The 17,020-nt window shown below is 45.8% G+C and overlaps 1 long non-coding RNA gene and 1 other non-coding gene across 3 annotated transcripts; both read right to left on the bottom strand.

The window, feature by feature from the left end:
• Positions 1–3,675: 3,675 nt before the first annotated feature.
• LOC140426784 (uncharacterized) lies at positions 3,676–10,712 on the bottom strand. 2 transcript variants are annotated; one of them, XR_011948293.1, is made up of 3 exons: positions 10,655–10,712; positions 6,731–6,793; positions 3,676–4,982 (listed from the first exon to the last, which is right to left on the bottom strand). It is a non-coding gene; the product is annotated as an uncharacterized lncRNA (long non-coding RNA). The 2 variants fall into 2 exon arrangements; XR_011948294.1 differs by lacking the exon at positions 10,655–10,712 and adding an exon at positions 10,372–10,633.
• LOC140427523 (small nucleolar RNA SNORA74) lies at positions 8,215–8,417 on the bottom strand. Its single transcript, XR_011948543.1, has one exon. It is a non-coding gene; the product is annotated as a small nucleolar RNA SNORA74 (small nucleolar RNA).
• Positions 10,713–17,020: the final 6,308 nt, after the last annotated feature.

The following is a 17,020-nucleotide window of genomic DNA, read 5'->3' as shown; positions in this document are numbered from 1 at the left end:
TGTGTGAACGTTGCGGCGGGGCACTAATCACGTTCATATGTTTTGGTCCTGTCCAAAGCTAGAGGATTACTGCAAGGAGGTTTTTAGGGTAATTTCTAAAGTGGTGCACGTGAAACTGGGCCCGGGCGGTCATATTCGGGGTGTCGGACCAGCCAGGGTTGGAAACGAGTGTGGAGGCAGATGTTGTAGCCTTCGCCTCATTGATCGTCCAAGGGCGGATCCTGATGGGATGCAGAGCAACCTCTCCACCCGGTGCCTGGCGTGGAGGGGGGGGGGACCTGTTGGAATTATTGACTCTTGAGAAGGTTAAGTTGGAACTGAGGGGAAGGCTGGAAGGGTTCTACAATTCCTGGGCATTATTCATCATGCACTTTCAAGAACTGGACATCGAACATGAGTTGGGGTGTGTGGGTGGGAGGGTTGGGGGCGATGTGTGTTGATGGTGACTATGGGTGATTCCCGATTCCTTTTTGTCAGTTCTTAATGTGAACATGTGGGCTAATGTTTGGGGTTTGGTGGGAGGGTGGGATTGTGGTTATTGACATTTTTGATACTGATTGTCAATTGTAATCGACGCTCTACAAAAATGGTGTGAGCTTTGGCATGCTGTTCCCGGCCAATCTCTGAGTAACGTACCAGGGGAAAGAGCACTACTTCGGCACTGCAGCAAAGGCCGACAAGTTCGTAAAATTGAACATCCTGGGGGGGGTGGGGGGAACAGATGCGACAGTGGTGAAGGCAGCAGGAAAAGAGGAATGAATGAAAGTGGAGTACGAACTGAGAACAAGGACTGTAATGTGGACTATGTGTTTGCACGGGACTGTGCTGCCTCGTTTTTGGTTCGAAGCTAGGAAACAGAGAAGGGGCAAGGAAGGGGATGGGGACAGGGCTAGAGCTGCCCAGGGAGGGGAGACACCGTACTAGTGAAGAGGGTTAGCACGGGAGACAGACAGTAAGGAAGGCTGTGGCACACTTTAGAGGAGGGGGAGCATCTAGACAAGGAAGGGGAACAGAACACACGTGTAGGGGGGGGGGGGGGGGGGGGGCAGAGATGGGGACAGGGGAGACGCACAGAACAGAAAGGGGATAGAAAGGTAGGAAAGGGTTGGCAGCGAGACACACAAGCCTCGGCGGGCATAGAACAGGGCAAGGAACCAGGATGGCACCGCAAGCAGCCACTCAGGAGGGTCCCTGGGCAAAGGGAGACCCCGGAGTGCAGGGGCGCACATAGTTGGTGGCCATATTGGGTGCCCCCTGAACAAAGGGGGACCACAGAGCGCAGGGGCCCGACCCAGGGTGAGTGGCGACCGTGGCCATTTTGGATGGCCCCCTAACAAAGGGAAACGCCAGAATGCAGGGGCACGTCCAACAGGTAAGTATGCTTGATCCCACAGGACCGGCGGGGGGGGGGGTCAGAAACCCCCCCAGGATAGTCACCTGGAATATAAGTGGACATAACGGTCCAGTGAAAAGTTCCAGAGTCTTCGCCCACCTGAGAAGCCTGACATAATCTACCTACAGAAGACACACCTGAGGGAGAAGAACCAATTGCTGGCAAGGAAGGGCTGGGTGGGGCAGACATACCATTCATGCTACAGGACGAGGAGGGCTAGGGGAGTAGCCATACTGATCAGCAAGAGGATGAGATGTACAGAGACCAGGACAGTTACAGACCCAGGGGGATGATACGTCATGGTCAGCAGCGACCTGGAAGGGGCACCGGTGGTGTTGGTAAATGTGTACGTTCCCAATTGGGACGACACAGAATTTATGAAAAAGACCGGACAGAAATCCCCGACATTGACACATACTGATTAATTATTGGGGGGGGGGGGAGGGGGCGATTTTAACTGCGTACAGGACCCACTGACCGATCACTCAAAGCCCAGAACGGGGGAAAAAATGGGCATGGCTAAGGAACTGGGAGCATTCATGGAGCAGATGGGGGCGGTAGACCCATGGAGGCTCCTACACCCGGGAAAAAAGTTCTCGTTCTTTTTGCAGGTCCATATGGTGCACCCGCATCAACTTCTTTGCAGTGGGGAAAACGGTGCTTCCAGGAATCATAGAAGCGGAATACTCGGCGATTGTTATCTCACTCCACATTATATGGATGAGGTTGGAGACGGGCCGTGCCCAGACCCACATGGAGACTGGACAGACCACCTGGGCGACAAGGTCTGTGCGCCCTCGCTATGGTAGCACTCCCATCCCCAACAAAATATACATATAGTCCAGTGGTAGCGGCTACACTGAGACAGTGGCAACCAGATTCCCTCCAGCTCCAGCATTGTGCAGTTCAAAGTGGTGCACAGAGCATACCTGACGAGCAGGTTCTTCCCAGAGTTGCAAGATAAATGTGAACTGTGCCAGAGGGGCCCAGCTAACCACGCCCACACTCGGGGCATGTCCCAAACTTCACACATCAAAGAATCGTGCTCAGCTGGCGATCAGCAGCATCACCCACAGCTGCTGACCTATTGGAACTTCTCCACCTGGACAAGATTAAATTCAGCACCCAAGGGTCAGAGGAAGGCTTCTAACTACATGAGGACAGCTTGTCAGCCTGCTCCAGAACCAAGGCAGCAGCGCAGGTTCAATTCCCGTACACCCCACCTCCTAGCTTTGACAATCACCAGACTCGAAACATTTGCTCTTTTCTCTCCTTACAGATGCTGCCAGACCTGCTGAGATTTTCCAGCATTCTCTAATTTCAATTCCCGCACTGGCCTCCCCAAACAGGTGCCGGAATGTGGGGACTAGGGGCTTTTCACAGCAACTTCATTGAAGCCCACTTGCGACCATAAGTGTTTGGAGGTTCTTTCTCAAGAAGTCCTTTCCTGTCTCACTGTCAGCACTTTACCCCATGTACTCAACCAGTAACAAACTCCCCATGCCCCACAAATGCATCCCCCTTTATTCACTGGTCTGGTTTAACCTGAAGAGCATTTTAATTGTCTAAAATAGATTGGGAGCTGCATGACCAAAATCTCAATGAATATAGATTGTCATCTTTAAAACAAACTCCAGGATGCACAAAATTAAGACATTTAATAGCAGATTTAGAATACTGTTACACTAGATTAGGTGGATTGGCTGTGTTAGATTGCCCCATGTCCCCAAAAATAGTGGGGTTATGGGAGTGTAGGCCTGGGTGGCATGTGCCTTTGGAAGTGGAGACTCTATAGGCCAATTGATCTCCTTCTGCACTGGAAATGGTTGGAAGGCACAGATGGTTGAGGTTGGAGATGTTAAACAGCCACATATGGCCTGAGAGCAGACCCATGTCACCTAAATATTCCCTTGGGACAATTGGCACAGACACAATAACTGATCACTTGCATATCCAATCCATCGTATGCTATTCCTCATCTGCGTTCCTCCAGATACTGCTTGACCAGCTAAACATTTCCACCACTTTGGGCAGGCTAGAAAGAATGCCACAGCCAAATGATAGGAAACAGCCATGTTCACATGAGGACTGGAGCACAAGGAAAAACCTTGCACCAACATGACAGGGAGCATGGGTTATATCAGCAGCTTTGGATAAGTGGATGAATTTGACCCCAAGGATCATGAAGAAAAGCAGGATAGCAGTGCTCAACTCCCCACACTATGGATTATATATAAACCAACCGATGGAGTTTACTGCATATGTGCCAAAACATGTTCAAGTCAGTGTCAAGAAAGTAATTTAATTCATCTAGTGATACTAATGCTGCCAGCACTCAAAGCTGTAAAGTGAACACCAGCCTGGATAGTTATTACAAAGAATATAATTACTGAAATTTTCACACATTTGATTAACAATCCCTGAAAAATAGTTGGCACTGGTGTTCCAAGTATAATTAGTTTGGTCTCCCAGGAACAAATGTTATGGCTGTTAATTTCCATATGGAACATGTAATATTGCAAGTTACAGGCATATTTAGCATGTTTTAACAATCAAGTGTGTTTAAAGCACAAGGCAGCACACCAAGGCCATAGTTAACATGGAACACCATGCAGTCACAACTTTAGACATTTTCAGCTTGCATCTAAATTCAACAGCACACAAAAGTAGCAATTTATCTTTATTTGTGCAACATTGTCCAGCAAATGAAGAGATTCACTATTATTTTTTAGCAAGTATTGTTGGCCACAACAGGCAGCAGTCAGCACTGCTGGTCCTAGGCGTTTTAGGGAGTGATCAGGCCTGGCAGGCTTTTGCAAAATGGCCCTTCCTCCCACACCCGTTGCAGGTCGCGTTCCGTGCAGGGCAGCTTTGTCTGGGATGCTTAACCTGGCTGCAAAAGTAGCACTTCGGGCTTCTGGCGTCGGCAGGCTGCTGCACGGCACAGCCTTGCGCAGCACTAGAGTTGGATGGTGGCACCCACGAGTGTGCCACGTGGTCAGAGGTGTCGGCATTGATGTTCTGGAAGGCCACCTGCAGCAAGTTTGAGAGCTGCATTGTCTCTGGGGGGCAGAGTGTACCCCTTTCTAGCAATCGCTGGCGGATGCAGTTCGATTTCATGCCTGCAACAAAGGCATCTCTGATCAACAGCTCAGTGTGTTGGGCAGCTGATACCGCCTGGCAATTACAGTTCCGGCCGAGTACCTGCAAGGCACACAGGAATTCGTCTATTGATTCCCCAGGGCGTTGTCGCCTTGTGGCAAGAAGATGCCGAGCATACACCTCGTTTACAGGCTTTACATATTGTTCCTTCAGCAGCATTATCGCCTCCGTATACGAGGCGGCGTCCTCGATGAGAAGGAAAACTTGCGGGCTCACCAGTGTGTTGAGGATATACATCTTTAGGTGGTCGGTTAAGTCTATAGTGGAGGATCGGAGGTACACTTCTAAGCAGATTAGCCAGTGCTTGAATTTTACAGTGGCATTGGCTGCCCATGGGTCCACCTCCAGGCGATCAGGCACAAGCAACGAGTTCATCTTAGAAGTTTAGTTTATTATGACTGAAGCAAGCTGACTGCCATGGTGCTCCCTGAAAAGAAAATTCACACTGGGTATTAGCACAGCACATGGTCCCTGGATGACGAGTACTATTTTATGTAACAGCTCACATGCCTGTTTTTCCAAGTGTACCAATGAACTGTAATGTTAAAACTGTTAATGTGAAAGTTCAGCCTACCCATGAAGACTGCTGTTCTGCACACTAGTGCACAGGCCATCTCAGTGTAACAGCTAGTGAAATCATAGGCAACAGTGGTTTGCACTGCTGCCTCACAGCGCCAGGGACCCAGATTAGAGTCCGATCTCTGATGCCTGTGATGTTTCCACTTACTCCTCCATGTGCCCTGGTTTTCTCCCGCAGACCAAAGATGTGCAGGTTAGATGGATTAGCCATGATAAAATTGCCCTTTCCTTTCCAGGGTTTTGGGAATAGGGCAGGGGAGTGGGGTGCTCTTTCAGAGGGTCAGTGCAGTCCTGAGGACCAAATGGCTTCCTTCACTGTCGGGATTCTCTTCTACTTTATACTTAATGTTTCTGCAGAACGGACACATGCCTGGGCTCTACATGCTGACAGCTTAAACTAGATACACATCAATTAAGACTCAGCCCCATTACACCATGAACTGGATTTTTTTCCATGGGACTGCAGAAGTAAACGCCAGGTCACAAATAATCAGGAGACGGGTGAGATATTGAGCAGGAGCATGAAATAAAATATTTAAATCTCCACAATTTTGATTTAATTTTTACAAAAAGTGTTACAGGTATTGATTAGTCAGGCAGCTGTGGGGATAAAAGCCACTGCAGCCTGTGCCAAATTCCTGTTTATAATATCCCAAGTTTAGAGTATCACGGCGAGGGCAGGCCTGTGCCATGATCGTACATACTTGGTTTTCCACCAACTCTCCCCACTATTGTACAAATGCTACATATACAGTACAAAAAGATGACCTAGTTCACCACAACATATCCTATTCACTATTTTCAACATATTACACTTAATCTGGGAACTAGCACATTTGTTGCTGCACCCAAACTGCAATTGCCAGGTGTACATCATTAATGTTCACGCAGATCCCCATAACATTTTCTGAGCCAATGGGGAATTGCCCCTTTGGGCCTTCCTGGTTCCAAATCAGCCAAAAGGACCCAAGGAGTTCTATCAGGTTATTACAAAAGCTGTATTAATCCTAAAAAAGCCCAGATAACTTTTTCCAATTAGGGAGATTGGCAGATTTCCAGAAAGCATGGAGATGATGTTTTGAGACTCAGCAGTTAGATTGAGCACCAATTAATTTTGATAGCCTTTCCAATTGAGCAGAAACAGGATATCAAGTGGCAGAAATTGATGCCTGTGTTAATACATCAGATAATAGCATTAGTCATATAAACTAAACTGCAAATGGGCCTTTATCTTGACATGGGTCAACATCACCAATTCCCAAGAAACCTAGGATATCCTGAACAAGTGTCAGCCAAGGGCTGCTCATGCATGGCTTGGAATGTTTTATGCTTCCAAGCTATGCGCATGTGCCAACTAGGAAAGGGCCACATGCAAAATCAGTTGGCGTAAAAAAAATCCTACTGCACATGTGTAGCTCATTCCCAGTTGGCACATGCGTGGGAGGCCCAAGTTTCATCAGGACTACAGCTGAGATGAGAGTTTTATCATTTTGAATCGTATTTTGCAGCACACTTGGGAGCCTTCACAGCATACCAATTGGGAACCTCTGCCACACACCCATCAGCGTCAGATACAGAACTGTTACAGCAAATTACCTCAATGCCCTGTCTTCTGGGGAAACAGCTCAAGAGCAATCTTTCCATTCAAGCAGTTCAACCCTACAGATTAGAAACAGCAGTTTATTGCAAAGATCAATTTAGAAGCAGGACAAGACAAACAACTCACTGGTTAGGACATAAAAATGAATGCACACTGGTAGAAATCCAATATGAAATCTCACTGCAGATTTCACTCGTAGCAATGAGATGGGAGACAATAACAATTTTAAATGGTCAGAAATACAAAGAGCAGCCTGGCAAACTGGCTAGATCTCCAGTCTACTAAATAAAAATAATGCAGCACACCAGGCAGCAGGAGAGAAACAGTTAATATTTTGTCCAAAAGGGCTTATCCAGAACTCAAAAACCTCAAATATTCTGTAGAGGAGCCACATTGGACTGGAACCCTTTCTCTCCAGATTGTGCTATACCTGCTGAGTTTTTCTAGTATATTGTTTTTATTTCAACAGCCACAAAATTTTCTTTACTAAAAAAAAATCCTGTTTGCTCTCCCACATGCTGCAACTTTTTGAAGAGTGGCAATGACCTGGACTAGCTGTCCACAAGGTGGTGGAAGGGAAGCAGAGATCAATGATTTCAAATCGGAAATTGAATACACTCGAGGGAAACCCGAGGATCATGGAAAGGTAGAGCCAGTGTGGGCTCAACGGCAAAAATGGCCTCTTTCTAGATAATCATTTAGAAGCAGAAAAGCATGAATGCAAATAGGTCGAGGAAAACAGAAGAATCCAAACACCCTTTCTCATTGGTTCAATCAAGCAAAATGTAGGGTTAACTGACCATGAATACTATCTACAGGCCTCTAGGCAGAGAATATTCAAGATGGAGAGATTCCTGGGCACCACAGGTCCAGGCAAAGAAAATTAGGTTGATTTAGAAGTTCAGCCATGAATAACTGAGCAGGGTTGAAGGGCTTTTTGGTCCACTGCTCATTTATTTTACAGTAATCCAAGCCAGTTACATTACATGTAGTTAACCTACAATATGGGCAGCACAGTAGCATAGTGGTTAGCACTATGGCTTCACAGCACTAGGGTCCCAGGTTCAATTCCTGGCTTGGGCCAGTCTGTGCGGAGTCTGCACCCCCCCACCCAGTGTCTGTGGGGGTTTTCTCCGGGTGCTCCGGTTTCCTCCCACAAGTCCTGAAAGACACGCTATTAGATAATTTGGACATTGAATTCTCCCTCCGTGTACCTGAGCAGATGCCAGAATGTGGTGACTAGGGACTTTTCACAGTAACTTCATTGTGTTAATGTAAGCCTCCTTGAGATTATTAATTATTATAACAGACAAAGCAATTGTCTTCAGGATATGACAGGCAAGTCTGACTGCATAAACTACAAGCAGTGTTTGCAGATGAAAGTTTCACCAGGCAATTCACTACAGCAGGACTGAGCTCTCCCACTTATTTCTTAACAACTCAAAGCATTTATTGGAACAGCACAAAAACATTTTTAAATAATGTATGCAACCAAACTAGGACCACCAAAGCCAGTGGTGGCCCACTCTCAACAGATGCACAGCACTGCCCAAACCTGGTGTTAACCATTGCCAAAACAGCAACAGTTAACAACCAGGAAGAGAGGGCAGCCCCATTAATCTCCCAGCAGTCTAACACTGGCACAGGCACTGCACAGCACTGGACAGCTGACTTACCACTGGGTCAGGGTTAAAATATTACCCACCAGAATACGCAGTAATTTCTTTCAGAAAGCAGCAGTGGGGTGAGAGAGAAAGGCTGAACGATAGCAGGCTTATACTTTAAAAAGCAAGAATCAACTCTTTCCCCCCCCCCACCAATTTGGTTGCTAGTCTGAACAGCCTGTATCCAAATCTGCAGAGAGTCCAATTCACCTCTGCTGGCCACTCGAGCTACCTTCCCAGCCCAACTCTCCATCCCTCCACAAGTCCTAAAGCTCTACTAATCCTCCATTTCATTTAAAATGAAGAACTTTTGAGCACCAGAATCAAATATTGTCAGATAACAATCATGTAAAGCAGTTGGTAACATTCTGCCCACTGTAAAGTCAACACATTAATTATCAAACATTGGAAATCCAGATCTATACGTAAAATGGAAGTTTGCAAACAAAACAGGAATTGAACATCTGGGTGTCGAAGGGCATCGCTATTATTGTGGAATACAAGCATGGTCTGAACAAAACACAGGAACAGGCCCTTCGGCCCTCCTCCAAGCCTGTACCAGTCATACCAACCTTGCCAAAACCCTCAGCACTTCCTGGTGCTGTATCCCTCTGTACCCTACCCATGTGTGTTTAGTACTTCACCCATTTCTTGTGTTTCAACAGATTCCCCCAACTGTCCTCAAGTGGTCCAATCCTTTCCCTGGCCACCCTCTTGCTTTTTACATATGAATAAAAAGCTTTGGGATTCACCTCAATCTTACTTGCCAAGGACTTTTCATGCCTCCAACTAATTTCCCACTTGTACCTTCCTACTTTCTTTATACTCAAGGGTTTGGACTGTCCCCACCCTTCTAGATTGTACAAATTCTCCCTTTCCTTTTTGATGAGGTTTACAATATCCCTCGTTATCCAAGGCTCCCTAAACTTCCCATACTTATCCTTAGTTCTCGCTTTCCTGAATCCTAATCAACTTGAAAGACTCCCACATGTCCGATGTTGATTTACCATCCATCAGCCACACCCAATCAAAATTCTTCAATTCCTGTCCAAAATGCTATCCTAATTTGCCTTTCCCCAGTTTAGCACCTTAACATTCAGGTTACCCTCACCCCTAACCAAATGTACTCTAAAACATGAGGTTACTACTCCCAAAATGTTTGGGTACTGAAACATCCGACCATCTGGCCAGGCTCATCCCCCAATACCAGATCTAGTACTGCTCCTTCCCTAGTTGGACTATTTACATATTGTATCAAGATGCCTTCCTGGTACACCTTACAAATTCTGACCCATCCAAGCCCCTAGCTCCAAGTGAATCCCAGTCAATATAGGGGAAATTAAAATCCCCACAACAAACCTGTGACTTTTGCACCTATCCAAAATCACTACCTATCTGCTCCTCTATCTCTCGCTGGCAGTTGGGGGGCCTGTAATAAACCACCAACATGGTGATTGCCTCCTTCCTGTTCTGGAGCACAACCCAGATTGCCGTAGGTCTCCCCCTGAATCATAGCTGTAATAATCTCCTTAACCAGTAATGAAATTTAGATAATTAAAATTACCAAAACCTCCAGCATACATTCCAAGATGGCACTGTAGAATGGCAGATCCTTTTGCCTCTTATCACCGTTCTGATCTACTAAAACTCTTCTCCACTTCATATATAATTACTCGTTTGGCCCTTGTACACACTGTAATCAATCACTATTTGTTGATGTACTATTCGTCAATGTACTCTTCTGTCTACCATGTGCGTAGTGTACACTCCTTTGGCCGCAGAAAAATACCTTTGACTGTACTTCGGTACATGTGACAATAAATATTTATCAATCTAACAAGCCCTCCCAATCTGATATAAAACAAAAGTCGCGTGTTTTTATGCACTTGTGGCTCCAGAACAGAAATAAAACACTGATCCCGCAAGTGGAACTAATACAACTCACATGGCTGGATTATCTAGAACAGATTTACCTGGCAGTGTTATTTATTAAAATACCTATGGCTGCTCCCTTGTTAATGCTGCAGTCATCGGGATGGTGGCATCGTTCCTCACCCCCACGAGGCCCAGTAACTCAGCCCGTGACAAACCCATCGGATTATCAGAAAATAAAAATACATCATCCTCTCCCAATATAGCTCCACTCCGATCCTCACACCCCTCTCTATCACTGTATGGTAACCGGGTGACCCTGCAGGCCTCTCCTTCGCAGGATTACACCGGATTGTGTTTCCTCCCTTTCCCTGTAGCACCTACCTCTAGGATGGCCATCGCAAAATAGAAAATGGTGCCGCTCCACGGGTCCTTTAAATACGCATCACCATTATCGCGATATGATAACTGCGTCAGGAATACACGCATGCGTACTTCTTGCCTGTGATGATTCGCACGCAAGGCATTCGCCATCTTTGCTCAAGGCATTAGGCAAGTGCCGGGATCGGAGCTGCATTACATTCCAAGACCAACCCCTTTTAAATTGTAGCTCACTTCAGTTTGAAATCGTTCTTTCCTCCTGCAATAGGTTTGTTGTGGCAGGACAAGAGTGTGCCTATTATTATAAAAACGGAAAGTGCTGGAAAGGTCAGTCAGTTTCCGTGGAGAGAGAGAAACAGAGTTAATGTTTCAAGTCTAATAATAACTTTTTGTCACAAGTAGGCTTCAATGAAGCTACTGTGAAAAACCCCTAGTTGCCACGTTCCAGTACCTGTTCAGGAAGGCTGGTACAGGGATTGAACCCACGCTGCTGGCATCGTTCTGCATTGCAAGCCAGCTGTTTAGCCCACTCTGCTAAACCAGCTCCTCTTCAGACTGGACTCGAAACGTTGACTCTGACCCTTTCCACAGGTGCTGCCAGACCTGCTGAGTTTTGTTGCAGACTTCCAGCATTTGAAGTATTTTACTTTTATATTGTGTGTCCGTTACCAGGATTGTGCTAACCCACTGCGCCACGGTGCTGCCCCTTAAGGAGAGTCTTGAAGGTTATTGAACCACCTGTGAAGTTTTTGGTGAGGAGCAGATATTCAGTAAACATTCAGAATCATCCATATGTTAATCATAGAATTTACAGAGCAGAAGGAGGCCATTCAGCCCATCGAGTCTGCACCGGTTCTTGGAAAGAGCACCCTACCCAAGGTCAACACCGCCACCCTATCCCCATAACCCAGTAACCCCACGGGCAATTTTGGACACTAAGGGCAATTTATCATGGCCAATCCACCTAACCCGCACATCTTTGGACTGTGGGAGGAAACCGGAGCACCCGGAGGAAACCCACGCACACACGGGGAGGATGTGCAGACTCCGCACAGACAGTGACCCAAGCCAGAATCGAACCTGGGATCCTGGAGCTGTGAAGCAATTGTGCTATCCACAAGGCCACCGTGCTGCCCCTAAGAGGTGGATTCCTTTATTTTTTACAGACTCTGCTGGTATATTTGTGCAATTTTCACTACATCCCTTCCCTTTGTAATTGATCTTCTTGATTCATGTCCCTGACCTGGAGGCAGTTTCTGTAACTAATTTTTTCCCTGTAACAGGTCACTAGCCTGTGCCATGAGGCTCTAGCTTGAAGGACTCAAGCATGGCTCGCCCCACTCTTAATACCCACCATTATGAATGCACCTTCTGTCGCCACCCAGTCCTGGAGTGAGACTCAAACCCAGACCTTCTGGCTCAGAGGTAGCAAATCTGCCTTCTGCTCCACAAGACCTCCCCTTAAGCAAATGAGGGGCATAGCATGCTTCAGTGGATTGTTTCCAAAAGTGTAAACAATAAACTTAGGCATAACCTGAACTTTCAACTTCACCAATAACACTAATTACATAAGCAAACTTTTCTATTAATTTAACAATGCACCCAGTGATATATGATAAGATGAAAGATTTGTTCTCCAGCTGAAAATAGTTCGCTTTTTAACATAATCACTTGTAGTGAATGTTTTCTTTCACAAGTAGGGTATCATCTAACATCAGATGGAGTTCATTTAACTCATGTTCTTTATCTGCAATGTCAATGTCAGAATTGGATTAAATGACAGAAATGGCGCAGTCTGTGCTTTGAGGAATGACACAATGATTTGCAACCACACTTAGCAATGTCTGATCAAGGATTGTGGATCAAGTTCCTTTTAAAGAAAACTTTGTAATGATCTGAAATTATTATTTTTTGATTTGATGGTTAGTTTGGCGAGATCAGTGTGTGTGTACGCAATGCAGGCTTTCTTGTTGTTTACCCTGAGCTGGAGTGCCTCTTGTGTGCCTAATACAGTATCTCCAAATTAAAATGCTATGTTGTCTGCAGAAAGTAGACCTTCCAAAGGTTTCATACCTGCAAGTAATGTCTCTTATTTCTAACCATCTTTGTGAAGTTCTTGGGAAGAAACTGCAAGGTGTTCAGTAGGGAGCATTCAGAACCAGAACTGCCTGTGCTGTTCAAACATGAATTATTTTATTATCTTTTTAGACTCCCTCTGCAGTTCTTAAGAAGCCTTAAGTGGACAAAATGCACAATGCAATTTTCAATACACTGTACCATTCAAGTTTCATTGTCTCGAAATGTCTTTTTTATGTTCAAAGCTGTTAGTCCTGAGTAATCCAAGCTGCTAGACTTTCATCTCTGATTTGTTGCATAATGGAGCCTGGGAAAGGTGCCCTGCAGTCAGCATTGCAGCGAAGCTGTCTGGGAATGGTGTCCTGCAGTCAGTATCACAGTGAAGCTGTCTGGGAATGGTGTCCTGCAGTCAGCAACACAGTGAAGCAGTTTGGGAAAGGTGTCCCGCAGTCAGTTCTAGTTGAAAAAAAAATAACTCAGAAGCACTAAGGACAAGTAAAAGTCAGAACCAGCATAATTAAGTAAAGTGATAAGAAATTCTAATATAGCAAGGATAAATAGGTCAAAGTAGAATTAGACAAGGAGGCTAAATTAAGTAAAGAGAAGCATATTTTAAGATTAAGTATTTGAAAAGTTAGCAATTAAGACGAGGTATGCTTAAGTTTATGACATGGCAGGTGAGGTCATCTGAGTGGAATGTGTGACCTGTCATATGTGGGAAGTCATGGACTATACCAACGTACTAGATGATCACATGTGCAGGAAGTGTTCCCAAAAGCAGAAACTTGAGCTCTGGGTTTTTGGCTGGAGACACTATGATGCATCTGCGAGCCTGAGAGTTAAATGGATAACACGTTTAGAGAGGTGGTCACACTGCAGCTCAAGGAACTGTGTTGCTCTCTTTGGTTGGCTCAGAATATGGCGGTCAATATGGTCACGTTCCTTAATTCTAATTACGTTTGCTCTAGAGTTGCCAGGTATCTTTCGATACCGACACAGGGTTCAAACCGAATACTGACCAAAGACTCGATACACCAGTTAGTTAGTTCAAAGTCAATGCTTATTTATTTACTCACACAGTTAAATATACTCATGCACGAAACTCTACAGACTAAACTATCACTACTGCTAAAGCCTATACTTAGCTTTGGGCGCCCACTCAGTCAGAGGAACAATGGCCGTTGTTCGGTTCAGAGGCTGTTGGGGTTCGACTGGTACAGGGGAACAGCTAAGGTCGTCTGTCTGGTAGTGTGCGTTGACCTTGGACTTACTTGCTTCTGGTGCAGCTGGTGGACAGGTCTCTCCTCGGTGAGAGAAGAGAACGATTCTCTCTTGGGGGCTCCTTCTTATACCCAAAGGGGCTTTGCGCTCTTTTGGGCGGGCCTTGAACTTGGCCCCAATCAATTGGGCCGTTTCTTGATCATTCGTATTGATTTCATCCAATAAAGGGGTGGGTGACCTGATGGCTGGGCGTGTCCTAGGTGGCCATTGGCCTGCTTTGTTTCGGCCTCCTCTGGCGCCGGGGTGTCTGCCTTAGTATCGGTTACTCAAATGTTACTCTTTTGTTCCCAGAGATGGGCCATTAGTATGCTATTGGGCCTACAGTTTGGTCTTGTCTGGGAGCTGCAGCTCCAATATACAGACAAGCTCTGAACCTGCTTGTTTTCTCAGCATTGTCCATTTTCCCTGCAATCTTTGCAAAGTGTCCATTTTGTAATCGGGAAGTGGCCATCCCAGATGGCTACACACCCTCCTTGTGATCCTCAACGCGAAGCGTGAAGAATCACCTTACCGTGTCGTCTTCGTTCTCTGACGAAGCTGGGCACCCATAAACACTTCATAGGCCCTACACTGCTCTGTCCTATGAATTGCAACTTTACCTAAGTTATTTTATATACATACATCATTATAAAATTCTACGGGGCGCTATGACATTCAGAAATGCATTACAAAATAAAAACTGGAATCTCTAACTATCCCCAATAAACTATCCTCACTTAAACAATCAAAAATAATCTACAACATTTTAAACTGTACAAATAGCAGCAGCACAAGTCTCTCTGGCTTGGCAGTCAAGCACAGAGTTTTACATTTCTATATTAAACGAACAAAACACACACAAAAAAACGAATGCACTTTAATTCACTTAAAGGGGTTGGGGGGTTTGTTGGAGTCCGAAGATAGGGGATCTAAATGTGTATACCGGAGTGCAGTTGCGGGAGGCTCTACTCTGCCAATTTTCTGAGTCTAAGTGTCTGCACGATACTGCAGAGCATCGCCAGTACTAAGAGTCCTTCTACGATGTAAGATAGTGAATACCAGGTGATAAACTTGTCACACCAGGTCGGGGTGTCGGTAACTGTCTCGGGGGTAACTATCTCGGGGTTAACTATCTCGGGGTACAGTGTATGGCAGGGGTGGGAATCATTCATGGCCTGTGTGGTAGGGATCAGGGGGGTAGCGTCCGCGCGCAATTGAAGAATCCCTCTAAGATCCAAGTGTAGAACATGAAGGTTGCCTTCATCTTTCCTTTTGTCGGTCTTCTTCTTTTTCTTCCTCTGGGGCTCCTGAGGTTCCAGAGTTCTGTGGACACAAGCATAATATCTGTTAATATCTTGCTTAAGATCTCGTATCTCTGTCTGTCTGTCGTTTGTTGCCAATTACCCATTATAATTGGTCACCATCTGTGACTCCCTCATTTATTTTTAAACCGAATATTTGGACAAGACATCCGAGAAAAATTATGACACAGTGCGAGCCGTCTCGCAGGCTGTGCGATCTCCATCCTAGTGTTTGAGAATGTAAATAGCATACGGAAGCAACCTAAGGGCCGCCAGAAACAAACAAAAAAGTTTCAAACTAAAAGTGCCAAAATGGGTGTGTATGGGCCGTGGCGGGTAAGAAATGGGTGGATTCCCCGGGTAGGACGGTGATCAGTGCCGTTTGTGCTCTACTCGAGCATAGCTAACCAGAGGGGGGGTCCTCAGGCAGGGCGGGGACCAGTGCCGTTTCTCCACTGCCTGAGCGACCGGCAAGAACGGGTAAGAATGTGGACGTTGTGGGGGCTGCCTCTCGTGATTACCTTCAAATCAGAAGAGTAGTAATGATTGGTGTCTGCCGACAAACTAGTTCCATTAACTGCCAGTGGGCGTTAAAAGAGTGGTGGCGTGGGGCCATGAAAACTTTTAAATTCACAAACAACATTTAACATGTACATTAAACAAACAAACATACGACAAACATGGAGCAGGTTCCATCAGCAAGGACACCGTATCTCTCCATCGGTTCCTTTTTACCATCATGTGGACACCTCATTGCTCAGTAGCGACCAGGGTCGCAAAGGGATTCGCTTGGTGTGAGTCAGACTCTATGTCATCATCTTCTCCCGGCTGCCATACTCTTAAGACCATAAGACCATAAGACATAGGAGCGGAAGTAAGGCCATTCGGCCCACTCCACCATTCAATCATGGCTGATTTCAACTCCATTTACCCGCTCTCTCTCCATAGCCCTTAATTCCTCGAGAAATCAAGAATTTATCAACTTCTGTCTTAAAGACACTCAATGTCCCGGCCTCCACCACCCTCTGTGGCAATGAATTCCACAGACCCACCACTCTGGCTGAAGAAATTTCTCCTCATCTCTGTTCTAAAGTGACTCCCTTTTATTCTAAGGCTGTGCCCCCAGGTCCTAGTCTCCCCTGCTAATGGAAACAACTTCCCTACATCCACCCTCTCTAAGCCATTCATTATCTTGTAAGTTTCTATTAGATCTCCCCTCAACCTCCTAAACTCCAATGAATATAATCCCAGGATCCTCAGACGTTCATCATATGTTAGGCCTACCATTCCTGGGATCATCTGTGTGAATCTCCGCTGGACCCGCTCCAGTGCCAGTATGTCCTTCCTGAGGTGTGGGGCCCAAAATTGCTCACAGTATTCTAAATGGGGCCTAACTAATGCTTTATAAAGCTTCAGAAGTACATCCCTGCTTTTATATTCCAAGCCTCTTGAGATGAATGACAACATTGCATTTGCTTTCTTAATTACGGACTCAACCTGCAAGTTTACCTTTAGAGAATCCTGGACTAGGACTCCCAAGTCCCTTTGCACTTCAGCATTATGAATTTTGTCACCGTTTAGAAAATAGTCCACGCCTCTATTCTTTTTTCCAAAGTGCAAGACCTTGCACTTGCCCACGTTGAATTTCATCAGCCATTTCTTGGACCACTCTCCTAAAATGTCTCAATCTTTCTGCAGCCTCCCCACCTCCTCCATACTACCTGCCCCTCCA

This window comes from Scyliorhinus torazame, chromosome 7, assembly GCF_047496885.1.
Source record: "Scyliorhinus torazame isolate Kashiwa2021f chromosome 7, sScyTor2.1, whole genome shotgun sequence".
Taxonomy (NCBI): Eukaryota; Metazoa; Chordata; class Chondrichthyes; order Carcharhiniformes; family Scyliorhinidae; genus Scyliorhinus; species Scyliorhinus torazame.
Note: the sequence above shows the minus strand (reverse complement) of the source record. Positions and strands in the feature narration are given on the sequence as shown.